We start from the raw sequence: 17,053 nt of genomic DNA, 5'->3' as shown, positions 1-17,053 counted from the left end.
TGTAGATCTGATGAGAAACCTGGATGCAGCAGGAGACTAGTGACTGGCCAGGCAAAGAGACTGGGACAAAGGGTGGGGAACACTGAAATTGGACAAGGAGCCGAGGGAAGGAGATTGGGGCTGGCAGCCATTGGGACTGGGGATTGTGGGAGGCACCTGGAGGCCAGGTGGTGGAATTATAGGAGGGACAGGCCCTCTCAGAGGTCCAGAGAGGCCCAGGCCCCTAGCCATAATAAAAATTAAAAAATGACAACATATGAAAACAAAATAAGACACCCAAAAAAAGTGAGACATAATTTGAATATTTCTCTTATTTGCAGCTCTGAGCTGAGAGTGTCACTTTTTGGCCTGATAAGGATGTGCATAAAAACAAGTTGTGAAACTTATCAAATGCCAAAACATTAACAAGTGTCTAAATTTGAGGCCCCCTTTGAGCTTGAGGCCCAAGCCAAATGACCCTCCTCCACCCCCCCCCCACCCCGATTGGCCCTGGGGAGGGGGAAGACACAGATCTGAATTGGAGCTGGAAGAGAGGAACTGGAACTGCAAGGAGACTGGGGACAAGGAGCCATGAGGATTGTCTCACCCGCTAGGGTGGCTTGCATCACAGTTTGGCTACACCCCAAGTCTACAAGCCCCAGTAAATCCTTCCCTTGGACCCATACTGGAACAGTCAATGTGGTGGAAGGAGTCCCAGGGGCCCTCTCTTCTGCTGTCCAGTCTCTGCATATTCACATTCCATCCATGGGCACTCTTTCCTCATGTGCCCCTGTTGCCCACAGAGTATCAGGTTACTGAGCTCATTCCTGTGGGTTCCTCCCCATCAGGGAGTAGGTTTAAATTATGAATGGGACCCAAATCTGAGCTCAAGGGCTCCGCCCTAGTTGTTTGTGTCAGATAGTTATCTTGGATACCTCATCCAAGCTTGGCCCCGAGACTTGCTGAGGTTTTCTCCTCTCTGTATAAGTAGCTTGGGTTGCTGGGATGGGGTTTGTACATGTTTTTCATCACGCTTGGGGTTCAGTGTCTGCTGGTGGGTATCCAGTCCTGTCAGTGGCCCTAGCCGATGACTAGGCAGAGGCTGTGCATGGTCCATCAATAGTGACCAATCGGCTATGAGAAAATTCTCCATCAGCTGCACTGCATCCAACAATGACTCGGAATTATGGTGGAGCACCCCCCCCTGGAAGCATGGATACAAACCACTTTGTTAAGACCAACTCTGTAACTTGGGCCCTGAAGTGCTCCCCTGCATGAAGCCACCACCAGCAATGCTCTTTTAATCATTATGCCAGCACCTGGGGGCAGGGCCCTTGGGGTAGGTCTTTGCTCTAAAGCACTACCAATGTCTCCTTGCTTAAAGCCAGGAAATCTAAAATAGTGGCCTTCACCCAAATGTAGCCTTGATCCTCTTTACCTCTTCCAACTTAAAGCATAGCAAAAATGTTCAGAAATTGTTTTAAAAGGGGAGAACTATTTTTAAATGAACATGAACCAGAAAAGAATGCCATAACCACTCTCTGCCATCCAGTGATAAATTCTGGCCTTCCCTGATGCAAAAACAGTGATTTGTGCACTATTTCTTCTGTGTTTACATTTTCTGAGAGGCTATTTGGAATAATGAATTAGCAGCAATTATTTAATTTTCAGTGTGTGAAGTGTCAAGGTCAGAGCCTATGTATGTATGTTCGTCCATCGTTTTCGAAGAAGGCCTTGACATCTAGCAGATTGTGAGCTGTCCACAGTGCGTCCGCAGGTGGCTGATAAGGCCAATACGGGCACGAAATGTTCTGCCACATGTCGGGCAGACATGTGTGGGCACCACTGTTACAACATTTACAGCTCTGGCTTTACGGAGTGCTCGCTTCTCTTGTGCTATGGTTATCCTTCTGGCTTCAGATGTCTGGCAGCCTTGGTGGATCAGCGTACGCCATGTCAATCGGTCTTGTGCCAGAGTTTCCCAGGAGGTGATGTCAATATCCAGGGACTTAAGAGAGGCTTTCAGTGTGTCTTTGTATCGCTTCTTTTGTCCCCCGTGTGATCGCTTTCCTTGAGACAGCTCACCATAAAAGAGCTGTTTGGGGATGCGGTGGCCTGGCATCCTTACAACATGGCCTGCCCAGCGTGTCTGGGCTTTCATAAGCAGAGTGTAAACTGACGGCAGGCCTGCTCTGGAGAGGACTTCTGTATCTGGCACCTTATCCTGCCACCGGATCCTCAGAAGTCTGCAGAGGCAAGTCATGTGGAAGTAGTTCAGTTGCCTAGCGTGCCTCCTGTATACAGTCCAAGTCTCACTGGCATACATCAGGGTAGTTAGCACTACTGCTCGGTAGACCTTAAGCTTTGTAGCAAGGCTTATTCCATGGCGGTCCCACACGTTGGTCAACAGTCTGCCAAATGCAGAACTTGCCTTAGCGATTCTGCAGTTGACCTCGATGTCAATTGTCACTGCGCGAGAAAGGGTGCTGCCAAGGTATGTAAATTGGTCCACTGCTTGCAGCTTTTGTCCCTTCACTATGATGGTGGGCTCTTGGTGTTGGGCTTTCGGAGCTGGCTGGTGCATCACTTCGGTTTTCTTTATGTTGATGAGGAGGCCGAAGTTATCGCATGCTGCTGCGAATTTATCCATGCTAGCTTGCATTTCCTGCTCTGATCCAGCATTCAGGGCACAATCGTCAGCAAAAAGAAGGTCTCTTAGTACAGTCTCCTTTGTTTTGGTGACAGCCTGGAGTCTTCGCAGGTTGAACAGTTTCCCATCAGTCCTGTATCTCAGGCTGATTCCCAAGGAACTGTTCTGAAAGGCGTCTGACAGCATAGCTGAAAACATTATGCTGAACAGGGTCGGTGCCAAAACACACCCCTGCTTGATGCCGTTTGTGACGGGAAAGGCCTCTGAAGCTTCTCCGTCGTCCAGAACACGAGCCGTCATGCCGTCGTGGAACTGACGTACCATCAGGATGAATCTGTCAGGGCACCCAAACTTCGACATGATGCGCCACAGACCTTCGCGACTGACAGTGTCAAAAGCCTTGGTAAGATCCACGAAGATGGTATACAGTTCACGATTCTGCTCTTGACACTTCTCTTGGAGCTGCCGAACTGCAAAGATCATGTCCACAGTGCCACGCTCTTTGCGGAAGCCACACTGTGTCTCGGGTAATAAATCCTGTTCCAGGTGGTCAATCAGGCGATTCAGCAACACTCGTGCAAGGATCTTACCTGCGCTAGAAAGCAGTGATATTCCTCTATGATTATCACAGACTTTTCGATTTCCTTTCCTCTTGTAGAGGTGTACGATGGACGCATCTTTCAATTCCTGAGGAATGGACCCTTGATTCCAGAAGGACTGGAACAGCTGAGTGAGTTTGTCAACAAGCATTGCACCACCATCCTTATAGATTTCCGCTGGAATCGCATCAGATCCTGAGGCCTTGCCACTAGACAGCTGACTGATGGCCTGTAGGGTTTCAGTCTCTGATGGTGGAACGTCCAGGCTGTAATTAATATCCGCCTGGGGCATTCTGTCAATCGCCTCATTATTGATGGAAGATGGGCGGTTCAGTACGGATTGGAAATGCTCAGCCCAACGCTGTAGAATCAGAGTCTTCTCAGTAATGAGAGTTGCACCATCTAAGTCCAGTAGAGGGGAACTCCCTGAAGGCCGAGGTCCATACAAGGATCTAAGGGCTTCATAGAACCGTTTGGCATCGTTTCTATCAGCAAACTTCTGGATTTCATCTGCTTTGGCACTCAACCAGGAGTCCTGCATCTTGCGAAGCTTGCTCTGTACGGTCCTGCGAATGTTGTTGAAGGCATTTTTCTTAGCTGTTGACGACGGGTCGTTCTGATGAGCACGGTGAAGGCGGTGCTTTTCAGCAAGTAAAGCCTTGATCTCTTCATCGTTTTCATCAAACCAGTCCTGCTGTTTCCTGTGTGAGGGTCCAAGAACCTTTAGTGCAGAAAAGTGCACAATATTTCGGAAGCGTTCCCAGTTCCTCTCAACGTTTTCTTCTAATTGCAGCTCTGAGAGTTGGTTGTCGAGATCTTCTACTAGTGAAGCTGCTGTGTTGGGGTTCCTCAGTTTACTGACGTTGATCTTTTTCATCACAGCTTTATTTCCCTGCGGACGTCTCTTTGGCTTGATGTGAAGGCTTAATTTAGAGATAAGTCTATGATCAGTCCAACAGTCAGCACGCGGCATGGCCTTAGTCACCCTTACATCCTGTCTGTCTTTCCGCCGCACGATGACATAATCAATGAGATGCCAGTGCTTGGAACGTGGGTGCATCCAGGACGTCTTTTTGCGAGTGGGCAGGCGGAAGATGGTATTGGTGATGATCAGATCATGAGCCGCACATGTCTTCAATAGTAGTAGGCCATTGCTGTTGCATTTGCCGATTCCATTTTTTCCAATGACGCCATCCCAGGCAGAGTGATCGGATCCTACTCTCGCGTTAAAATCGCCAAGTAGAATCAGCCTGTCAGTGCGCTTCACGGATGAAAGTAGGGCATCGAGATCTTCATAAAACTTGTCCTTTACTTCATCCGGATTCGTCATTGTGGGTGCGTAAGCGCTGATTAGTATAACTCGCTTTCCTCTCGGTAGTGGAAGATGCAGTGTCATGAGTCGATCGTTCACCCCCTTGGGAAGACTGGCAAGTTTGAGGACAAGATGATTCTTAACCGCAAAGCCAACTCCAGATTCACGACGTTCGTCACTGCTACGTCCACACCAGAAGAATGTGTAACCACCTCCTGTTTCTGTGAGCTGACCTTCGTTGGCTAGACGAGTTTCACACAGGGCCGCAATATCGATGTTAAATCTTGCGAGCTCTCTGGCAACCAGAGCTGTTCTTCTTTCTGGTCGATCTGCTGAGGGGTTGTCTTGAAGCGTGCGTACATTCCATGTACCAATAATGAGTGGTGTCACCTTGCATTTTGTTGTTTGAAATTGTTATTCGACCGCATAAGATGGGATCCCCTCCAGCCGCGGTAAGCTGGCCAGGGTTCTATGAAGCAAACAATGTTTAGGGCACCTTTTCTAGCCCCTTCCTCTTACTACAGAGGTGAGCAGTGCAGTCCTAAAGAGGGCTGCTCAGTCACTCAGGTAGACGCCGAATCCAGCTGTTGCTTCGGTCAGCAAGAAGACGACCATTAGACCTGAGCCGCCTGTGTGCAGGTCCGCGGCTACAGCTCCCAGTGTATCCACACCTGCTGCTTCGTCGCTCGCCCATTGCCACAGGACTTTAAAGTTTATGGGAATTGGAGGGATGTCAAGACTTGCGCGTGAATTGGATTAAAGTGAGGGAGAGGTGCGCATAGTCAGCCTCACTCTCTCTTCCCAGATTCCATCTTGCTCCAATGGCAGGACAAAAGTCGAGACGGTTGGAGATGGGCTGGGCGCAGTGGTTGACCAGGGCATCTTTCGCGTCTTGCCGTGCTCTTAGCGTACCACGTCGCTTGCAGAAACCGCCTTCATGACCGTTGGTCCTATTCCAAAAGGTCTCATCCGCTCAAGCCGCCGGAGTCTTTCTTCACATGCTCGGGATAGACAAGGCCCCATCTCACCGAAGGTCTATGCCCGACGGCTACCCTCAGCCTGGTTTAGCCAGCCTGTCGAAGCTGTTGCCCGGGGTGTGGCCGCTGCGCGTGCTACAGCTACAGGGAGCCACAGGTGAGAGCTGAGTGACAGGTGGGGACCAAAGGTGGACGAGCTGCCCTGAAGGGACACGACGTGCCCCTACACCAGAGGTGCTACCCCTCCCTGGACACCCCACACACCCCAGGTCAGAGCCTAACCAACCCATCACTAGCATCCCACTAATTACAATGAAAATAATTGCTTCTTTTCTCATCAATAACTATTGATTTCTAAGAGTGCAGGATTTTACATGGGTCCCTGCAGTGGTGTTCATAATGAGCCCTACACCCAGCTAGCCATGTCACAAGCCTGAGTCTGTTACTTGAAAACTGCCCTTTAATGATTAAACAATAAATTAAAATACACTGAAAAAAAATTCTTACTTACACATTTTGAAAACTACGTCAACCAATCTCCATTTTGGTGGGAAAAGAGAGGGCATCAGCCATCCCACTGTTTGGATCAGTATGTTAGGTTTGGACTATAATAGGGCAATGTTTCTGCCTCGACAATTTTCAGTATGAAAATTGTTTATATACAAGGACAAAATTTGGCCTATAGTTAATAAACACATATTAGCATGTCTGCTGTTCCTGAGGCTATAAGTTTGGCATTAGTTGATTTAATTCTTTAACCAATTTTCAGCCCCATTGCTCTACCTTTCACTTAGTAATTTCCGAATGCCTAAGAATTTACTAATGACTGATTTAAAATTTGTCTGTGGGCTAAATATATTGTAACAAATCTATGACCACCTAGGGTTTCACATTTGTCGCTAGACTGCACACCACTGGCATTTAGATTTTCAAGTCAATAGAACTCAAATCCTCCAACTCCTAAAACAGGTCCCCAGAACTTATGAGGAATCACTGTCTGCGGAATAGCACTTATGACACATTCTAGCAGTTCAGATTCAATCCAGTGAGGGGCCTACATACTAGTCAATTAATTAGAATACTTCTTATAGAAAAAGTTCACTAAGTCTTTCAGTATAGAGACTCTCACTTCAGTCTTTAAAAAACTCTTAAATTAATGGGCAACATTTTGTGGCCCCACTGAAGTCAATGGCAAAAAAATTAACAATCAGGGTAGCTAAACCCTGGAATAACTTACCTAGGGTTCTGGTGAATTCTCCATCACTTAAAGTCTTCCAGTCATGACTGGATAACTTTCTATATGCTATAGCTCCAACAAAAGTTATGGGATTGACATAGAAATTACTTAGTGAGGCTTTTTGACTTGTGTTGTTAGAGTTGATCAGAATATTTTTATTAAAACAGGTTTTTGTTGGAAAAAGCTGTTTTGATTAAACCAGTTTTTGGACAAATTTTGACAAAGTTTCTCATGAAAGAAAAACATTTAGAAACTTTTTTTTTCAATTTTGGGGAAAAAAAAGAAAAAATGTCCAAGTTTGATTTCAATTTTTATTTTTTTATCATGTACATATGATTTTTATTACTTTTGCATTGTTTCATGACATGTCAGCATGATTAGTCTTGACATACCATAATATGACATAATAGTTGAAATAATATAAGTGTCAAACTGTTTCATTACAACAAACAGGATACACTGATCTAGAAAAGAGTGCTAAGTAGCAGCTACCTTTAATGATTTTAGAAACAAAATAAATTAAAAATAATACAATGTTTCAACTACTATATCATGTTATGACATCAGTAGTGCATGTATATTATGCAGGACAACTATTGATGTGTCATGAATAATGTAAAGATAATAAAACTGATATGAAAAACCCCAAATGAAACTTCTAAATTTCAACCAGCTCTACGTGTTATGCAAGAAGTCGGACTAGATAATAAAAATGGTCCCTTCTGGCCTTAAAACAAACAAACAAAAAACCACTATGCATCTATGACTTCAGTGGGAGCAGTATTTCACCCAATAAATATCTCAGTGATGAGAAATCAGATATTAGACTTTTCTTTTACTGCTCCATAGCACTGATTATACTCTCAAGGAAATTCTCAGCCACGCAAACCATGGAGCTGTATCACCGCATTACAACTTCAGAACATAACTGCTTGGATGACACCTCATTCCCTCCTTGTTCAGTACATGCCACTCCTCTCCCACCCCAGATCCATGATTCCACTTTTTAGAACTGAATTAGAGGAATGTGAACTAGACTAAGTCTAACCTTTTCTTGTGTATCTTACTCTGTTTGTGGCCCTAACCAACAATTACAATCCATAGATTTCCAGGTCAGCATCACTTAAAGTAGAAGATGTGCTGAATCGCAACGAGCTGACAACTAGACTCAGCACTAGGGAGTGGCAAGCACAAAGGCTGAACAAGCACACGTGGGGTTCATTCTAGTTTATAGTGTATTTTTAATTGGGTTAGGGTGTGTAATGGTGCTGTATATGGAGAATGATTGGAGAGGATACCCTGACCTTCTTGGTAATAAGCAAGCTCTCTCATGGGGATAAATTATTTGGCCTTTGGCCTTCTAGTTTATCCATTTGGAACCATATTACTGCCTCATAAAAAGAGGCATCTATCCTATTATCCCTTAACTAATAAGAACTGCAAAATCCTTTTCAAACTACTAACCAGCAGCTTGATAAAATACCGCTTCATCCATCCAGATCAAGCTGGATGTATGAGTATTTACATGCCCTCAAGTAATCTTTCAAAACCATTTTGTTCATTGTTCTCTGTAATATAATAAAACCCCACTAGAGCAGGGTTCCTCCCAGCTTCCCTGATGGGGCGAGGAGCCTCTGGTAGCCCCTCTGGGCATGGTGATAACAGACCCAACACCCACTTCAGTCTCTCCCCTCTGGCAGGGTCTCTTCCCTCAGCCCTCTGGGGCCCAGAAGGGGCATCCACCACACTGAGCGGAGATTCTCCTGCCCTTCACCTCTGTGGTTTCTCTCCTGGTGCTTGTCAGCATCTGGACTGCCCAGCTCTCCAGTAGCTCACCTTCTTCCCTCAGCTCCTATCACATGCCCCTATCTGGCTAGAGGGGAGGCTTTTAACAGGTTCTGGCAGACCCTTGATTGACCCCAGGTGTCCTAATTAACCTACAGTAACCTCTGTTCAGTTACCAAGGGAAAAGGGACCTGCTTATCCTGGGGCTAATATACCTGCCTTCCGCCACTCTGGCCTGACCCCGTCACACCTAATAAAAACCAGTGCTAGAAGTCATAGTGATGGGTATAATATAAATGTCTAGGTAGAGGGAACATATATGAAATATGCAGGGTTATGTTATCCCATTTATTCAATTTGTCCAACCTCTCGAGGATGATGATGATGATCTGGAGAGAATGTATAAATTGAATAAATGGGATAACACAACCTTCAGAACTGAAGATCATACTATATGATGGCTTTGCAAGTCAATGGGAGTTTTGTCTGAGAATGGATGGCAGGTTCAGTCCTAACTTATGTACATGATAAATGCCTCCTAGTTCACACACTGGCTTTAAAAAAAAAAGTGAGCGCAAAAGGCAGTGTTTACAACTGTGCGATGTATTACTGTATAGAGCTAATTGGGAATTTTTCACTGAAATGTTTGTCTGTTGGAAAAGGCTGATTAATCAAACCAAAACTTTTTGTGGAAGCATACTGCTTTTTACAGGATGATTTCTCAAGTCCAGGAAGAAATCTCTGTCAAAACCAGCAAAGGGAGAATAGCCAATAATCCAGTGATTGGGGTACTTATCTGGGTTCTGGGAGATCTAGGTTCAACTCCCTTCTCTGCCTAATTCAGTGCTCTAACCACCAGGCTACAGTCTCAGGCCCTCTCTCTGGCCCGGTGAATATTTAATAATTTACACAGAGTGGTTGAGACACAGAGAGAGAGTCAGTGCAGGGACTTGAAATTGTGTTTTCTACATCCCAGGGGAGTGCCCTAACCAGTGGCCTATTGGCCTTCCCAGGGTCTCTTGCTCCCTGGTTCTTTCATGAAAAAGTTCTAAGGGTCTCAGTTTTGTACCAATGCAGAACAAAACCAAATGACAAAACCACAAAAGTTTTCAGGAAACTGAATTCTTGTTTTCCAGCCAGCAGTACTACTGAAATCTACAGCTGAGATGGGATGGGGGCAAAGGGATAGGTGTTATCAGACAGTACTAACTAAGGCACACTGACGCATGCTGACAGCCTGCTGCTCCTGTACAGAGACACCTTGTCCACATGCATGGATCACAATGCAGGATCAGAACTTGCATGAATGAATGTGTGAAATTACTCTTTGATGGGAATGAACTATGCTATAGCTAACAAATTTATTTATTTTATTAATTAGCTTTCGTGGGCTAATGTCCAAATAAATTTGTTAGTCTCTAACATGCCACAAGGACTCCTCGTTGTTTCTGCTGATACAGACTAACACGGCTACCACTCTGAAACCTATGCTATAGCTGTTACATGTGAGTTTTTAATGTTAATGTTTTGGTGATGTGATTAAATGTAGGTGAATATGCTCCATTAAGGTAATGACTCTATACTAATGGGCTTAAAGGAATCATTATCAATGGCCCACAACTGTTTCATAATTAACGTTTATGTTTTGGTGAGGTAATTCAATTTAGATGAATACACTTCATTAAATTAATAGCTGGATATTAAAAAGCTTAAGGGAAACATTACCAGTGGGTCAGGACTACTTTGAATCAGGTCACAGAAAGTTTTATGCCATTTTATTATTAATTATATACCTGCAAAAAATATCTAAATGGATTTTGGTATCCTCCTGAATGACTCATGAATGACTACTGGCTATATATAGTCATTCAGGAGTCATTCAGGAGGATACCAAAATCCATTTAGATATTTTTTGCAGGTATATAATTAAAAATAATAATTTGAACTCAGATTATATTGAATATATTGAACTCAGATTCAAATGGCAAACAAGAAAACTGGGAAAACTGTAATTTAACAGTGCAGTAAGGAGATGTGTACTTTTAATGGAAGCTACATCTTTCTTGACAATTACTGTGTCTCCTTTCACATTTGAAAATAAGAAGAGAGAGAGAGAGCTTCAAGTTTTCTGAACATGCTTTAAACAATCATCTTGTCAAACAACAAAATAGGTTCTGCAGTCTTTTGCCACAGGAGGACAATAACAGCCAAATGGAGTTTCATTTATGCAACTTCAATTATTAAAGCAATTATTTATCAGGATTTAACAAGCAACCTGTTTTGGGAGCTGAAGAAGAGATCCGATGTGTTCTGTGATCTGAGATGTCAAATACAAGAGTATTTGGTCTGTATGGAACCATAATAAGGGCCTGATCCAAAGCCCATTCAACTCAATGGAAATACTTTCATTTACTTTAAAGGACTTTGTATCAGGCTTAACTCATTACTTTTTGTAATTGAGTTCTAGCAGTCGTTTTTCATCAAGGTTTTTAATGAAAAGTATGTTCCAATTCCACTTCTGGTTTGCATAATGTGCCTAAACCTATTTTATAGTGGTTCAAGATCATCATCAGTCCGTGTTTCATTCTGGCGCTCTTGCTAATGCCAGTTTAAATCAGGAATAACTCCATTGACTCATTTTCCTATTTATTTATTTGTTTGTTTGTTTAAAAAATATTTTCCTCTCTCCAGTGCTGTGTGAAAGACCCATGTAAACAACAGTTGAGATTAACTAACTGATTAACTATACAGGGGAAACAGTGAAGCTGATGACAAACAGGGTGCGGTTATAACACAACTGCGAAGTGTATGCCATGTCCACCTCCAGTGGCTAGTCCATATAGAGCAGAGGTGGGCAAACTTTTTGGCCTGAGGGCCACATTGGGATTGCAAAACTGTATGGAGGGCCAGGTAGGGAAGACTGTGCCTCCCCAAACAGCCTGCCCCCGCCCCCTATCTGACCCCTCCCACTTCCTGCCCCCCGACTGCCCCCCTCAGAACCCCTGACCCATCCAACCCCCCCGCTCCTTGTCCCCTAACCGCCCCCTCCTGGGCCCCCTGGCCCCCTGCCCCTAACCGCCCCCAGGACCCCATCCCCTATCCAACCCCCCTGCTCCTTGTCCCCTGACTGCCCTGACCCCTATCCACACCCACACCACTTGACAGGCCCCCTGGGACTCCCACACTTATCCAACCCCCGTCCCCCATCCCCTGACCGCCCCCCAGAACCTCCACCCTATCCAACCATCCCCTGCTCCCTGTCCCCTGACTGCCCCCTGGGACCCTCCGCCCCTTATCCAACCCCCAGCCCCAGCCCCCTTACCATGCCACTCAGAACAACATGTCTGGCAGCCGCGCCACCTGGACGGATCCAGACACGCTGCAGCTCTGCTTGGCAGGAGCACGCAACCCCACCGCCCAGAGCACTGCCCACGCAGTGGCGTGGCTGCGGGGGAGGAGGGACAGTGGGGGAGGGGCCGGGGGCCAGCATCCCTGACCGGGAGCTCAAGGGCTGGGCAGGACAGTCTCGCAGGCCGTAGTTTGACCACCTCTGATATAAAGGATAACAGCCTACTGCTGCTGCCAGTTAGTGGAGTTATATTAATATCTCATATGGTAGAACTCTGTACTTTAGTGCTAAAGATCCAGAGTTCAAACTCCGCTGGTACGCTATAGTGGGAGTCATTACACTGTTAAATGCACAAAGTAGACAAAGTGAAAAAATGGAGGAAAATTATTTTCTCTAATCTCCATCAGTTAAAGAATTCTTTGGTGCTGTAATGAAAGAAAGTAAAAAAATCTCAGACAGAAGCATGACTATTATTAAGATGAAGGTGTCCCTGTAACATTGCAATAATCTATTTTGATTTTTTTTAAATATAGACCATAATCCCAATTAACCAATGATCCTGGTTTCCTGAAAGAGGAATAAACAAACTGAGCATAGTTTCTTAACTATTATAATATATTTGTTTAATTATATAAAGTTTTTTCCCAGAGCCACTGCATGGATTTATTTGCTTTGGAGGAAGGTACATTTGTGATGTGGCATTTGACAGGATCTATTTAAAATGTTCACTGCTTCTTACCCTGCCACTTACTTTTTGATTTTGTATTTAAGATAGGTTGTTAGCTCTTTGGAGAAGAGACTCTCTTTTTGTTCTGTATTTATACAGTGCCTAGCACAATGGTGTCCAATTCCACTTTACTGTTGCATACCCCCACCCAATCAGGAAAAGACTAATGAGCTCCTGTGGGCTCAACCCATAGTAAACAGGCAAACCTGTGGCAAGCCTGTTCCACTTGGAGGAAGGAAGCTTAAAAGGGAGAGTTTATCACAGGAAGGGATGGCAATCAGGAGGTAAGCTGCTGTGCCTCAGAGTTAGCTGACTCTTGCAACGGAGTTGCTTGGAGGAAGACAGCTTGCAAGTATTTGCCACAAGGGACCCACCAGACCAGGTATAAGCGGATTGCAGCAGGGAGGAATTGAAGACAAGCCCTGACCTGGCATCTAGCTGTACCCAACCTTCATACACAAGCCACACCCAATAGACTCTTTTGAAACACTCAGAGACCAAGCACCCCGATAACTGGAAGTATTGTTGAGGGGGAAAGGTCTCTGAAAACACCTGGCCTATCACAAAATGGTGGAGGATGTTGGCATTGCATCCCCAGCATAATTCTATTTCTCCAATCAGATCTCTGGCATGAATGCTAGTGAAGCTCAAATCACAAGCATTTACGTGGAAAGAAGAAACACAGAGGGAACAAACAGGTCTGAAAAATATTTGTTACAAAATTCTGCAGAATATTTATGGAAAATTGTCCTGGCCTACCTTGCTTCCTCTTGCTAGGATTCAGGATGGAGAAGGAGGATCGCCTAGAGAGCTGAGACGAAAGAAAAACCAACATAGAGACTAAAGCTATTCAATGCTGGCAGTAAAGATGAAGTGGACAGTAAGCTCAAGTCTCTCAGTCAGCATGGGGCACAAAGTTTGTTCTAGTTTTAGGGCCATACGCACTAAGAAAATAGGAAGGGTAATATTCTTTGTGGGGAGGAGTAACTGGGAGGGAGGCAGGGCCCAGGTCTGGGGGAAAAAAACAAGGAAACTACGGAGAAGAGGATCTTCTTCATCTTCAGTACCTCAGAGCATAATGAAGATGCTTATCGATTTACCATAATTAATATTTTGCCATTTATTACACCTCAGCCTTTACCTCCATTTAGAATGGAAAATACCAAAAAATCCAGGATAAATGTAACTACTGCAATAAAAATGTCAAGAGTTCACTGTATTCCCCATTAGTACTCTAAGGATGAGGCCAACCTTAAAATAATAGGTTAGCCCATAGCTCAGCCAAATAGTCTAGGTAGCTTTTCCATACCATACCAAGGTAGCAAATCTGGCAGTTTCACACCTATCCAAAGTATTTTGCAGAAAAAACAAACAAACCAGTTTAGTTCCATTAGTGCCTCCTATATTGGAGGGCTGCTTGTGTACTCTCTCAATCAAGGGAAAAAATTATCTGCAAAGAGGTAGGACACTGTAGCACACACAAGGATGTTCAGACTCCAGTGCTTTAAAAAAAAAAAGTCTAATATCATTAATGTGCATAATAGAAAGTGAAGCTCTGTCTCTGGGAAGCAGCACCAGGAACTGCAGGGGTTGTTTAACATTCAGTGAGCATATGCCTAAAAAGTCAGTGCACACATTTGCTAATTTCACTGCATATCTGTGCACCACTGAACTTTGTTTAGGCACCATCAGTTCAGAGCAGAGATGAAATTTTTTGGATGCAATCTGGTACAATGTGAAGCACAACTGAAAGAGAAAACAGTTTTTTCTTACTCTGCCTCCCCCCCATTTTTCGTGTGTGTGAAAGAGAGAGAGAGAGAGAATAACCTTGGATTCTGAAGAGAAGCACAGCAGACAGAAAGATCCTGCACAGATTTTTAAGCCCTGTTGCAAATTCTCCTGGAAGAACTTTTGAATAGATTCAGTGAAGTCATAGATAATTTCTCTGCATTCCAGGGACTTATTTTTGGCTTTCAGCATTTATTGAATAAGCTGCCATTAGATTAATGTCATCCTCAGCTGGCAACCTTTCCCTAGCCCCACTACCCTTGATGCCTGCTATTTTAATCTTTTTACATTTTTCTGATAGACATAGTCCTTAGAGGTCACCACTTGTTTTAGCAGTTGGCTTGCTGCCAATCTGCCTGGGGAAACCTAACTCTACCAATTGTAATCAAAGGTGACCATTTTCATAAATAGCTAATGGTGAAGGAACGTGTATCGCCATATATAAGTAGGGCGGGAGGCATAAGTAGCTGCAATGGAGAGAGACATCTACATGTTCACTGGTGCCTGAATTTCAGCAAAAGCAGCCAAATGCATCCTTGGTGTAACTACAGTGACATCACTGGAGTTACACAAGGGATGCATTTGGCCCTTTATTTGCCATACAGTGACACATGAAACAAACACAATCTTCATAATCACTTCATGCTGGTCACCTGTTTAAAAGAACTGCAGTAATTAAATTTTTGCATGGGTCATAAAGGGTTCACAGTACTGTGACAGCCCCTAGTAAATAACAAACCCTGTAAAGAAATAAACATAACATGACAACTCAAACAAACTGGACATGGCAGGCATTTCTGATGCAGTTATCTGAAATTTGTAAGCAGTACTGGTTGCAGATTTCATTCATAGCATATTAAGAGTTCACCAGCTATAAACTAAAATTCACTTCAGTGGAGTAACCATGCTATAAAATGCTTGCATTATATAGGAAATTGTAAACCAAGATGCTATTATCTTTGATGCTATGATCACGTTATAAAAAGCACAAAACATACCAACCAACTCCTGTGTTCTTGTTTACAATTCCTGTCTGCAGCGCTGAGAAACCTGCAACTCCTCTGCTTCCCAACCACCATGTTATTCTGTATTCATGCCTTATAGCAAACAAAGCTCATCTCCCACTACATAGAGTGAGAGATTTGGTGAAAAACATGCATTGCTCACCCTGCTATTTTCATTGTTCTTATCAGTTCAGAAGCAAATTAAATAGTGCCCCGATGATGGAGATTTGGTTTTTCTTCTATAAGTTACTGTAGAATTTCTTAATCAGAAGTCCAATTCTATGTCTGTTTGTATGTTGTTGTTTTTTTTAAATAAAAATAAAAATAAAAAAAGGATTCCTGGTGAAAAATGGCAGGAGAAATTCCTTTCTTTTGTGTTTGCAAATAGTCTCTTTATGCAGAGGTATCTTTCTCCCTGTACCTCAAATACTATCTAATAGCATTTCTATCAGGCTTCTGCCTCTTCCCGTCACAAACAAAGCAGTACAGACATCCTAAAAATCAACTAACACAACTGTAACCTATTTGTTCTGTAAATCTACCAAGAATCCCCTTCTCTCTCTAGCATTTTCACTGAAAATCATTACAATACTGCAGAGAAACATTCTCACTGGGTATGTTTTTGGCTTTCATCTCACTGCTTTTTCAACCAGAACACTGGAGTTAGAAACCTTAATTAGCAATCTGAAAGCAGCACACAGGCCAGGAATACTTACATTTGCAATTGTGTTTGCGATATTTGTGCACTGATCCAGCACAAAGAAGAGAAAGAGCTTTTTTATAGCCTGCCTTTCAAGCCTGGTAGCAGTGAAAAAGAAGGCTGCTATCTGAAAGCTACTCATTTTCTATATGCTCTGCTCTACTTGCTTCCTACGTGCATGCAGCTCAGCTGCCAGATTTAATAACCATGTCAGCCTCTTTCCCTCATAAAGAGGCAGAGAGATGATAGGATGAAGATGAAGCAGCCTGCATGTTAATCTGTAGTTATGGCTACACTAACCCTTGAACAAATGTCACGGTGTTATTGTCCTTGAAGAAATAAAATAAATCAGCACTATTTCTTCTGAAGAAAAGGATTTTGGAAATAGTATTTAATGCTTTTTCACGATGACATTAAAAATAAAAACACTCCTTAAGCAGCAAAATCTGAAAACAAAGTTCATTTGTCTTTTACTATTATCTAACCTTTCACTAGACATTTTCCTAAGAAGGCATGTCTACCCTCAAACAAGAACAAAACCCACCTTCTTCAGAATTAATAAAGAATTACTTCGCCCCTCCCCTTCTTCATTTTAAAAGGAAATGTTTCCATATCCAGCTTTGTTGAATTTTTCAGAAAAAAAAAAAGAAAGCTCTCATTTACCATTTAAATGTTCCCATGCAGTGATTCTTAGAGCCCTGGACCTTAACGTCTGACGTAATCAGTTTCAGTTCTCTGCAGGCATGGAACATTTCCAAATCACAGGCCACAAACCCAGCTCCACGGAGGTGAGGGATTGGCAAATCAGAGTTTTCATGATTGGAGAATAGGGAAGCCGGTATTGCAATGAAAAACTAAAACCAAAAAAACTATATGACTGACTTTGTTACAGTGTACAGGTGCTGCAGAGATCATATGACATCGCTCTGTGTGTGTGTGTGTCTTT

The 17,053-nt window shown here is 43.6% G+C and overlaps 1 protein-coding gene across 1 annotated transcript in view; it reads right to left on the bottom strand.

The window, feature by feature from the left end:
- The window catches only part of TRIM2 (tripartite motif containing 2), a 109,758-nt gene extending 101,164 nt beyond the window's left edge, over positions 1 to 8,594 (bottom strand). The window contains exon 1 of the mRNA XM_045018362.1: positions 8,529 to 8,594. The gene's annotated coding sequence lies outside the window, so the exon portion shown is untranslated. The remainder of the gene's footprint in view (positions 1 to 8,528) is intronic.
- Between the last annotated feature and the right edge of the window lie 8,459 nt (positions 8,595 to 17,053).

Source organism: Mauremys mutica, chromosome 5, assembly GCF_020497125.1.
Source record: "Mauremys mutica isolate MM-2020 ecotype Southern chromosome 5, ASM2049712v1, whole genome shotgun sequence".
Lineage (NCBI taxonomy): Eukaryota > Metazoa > Chordata > Testudines > Geoemydidae > Mauremys > Mauremys mutica.
The sequence above is the reverse complement of the archived record's forward strand: the minus strand, read 5'-3'. Positions and strand labels throughout refer to the sequence as shown.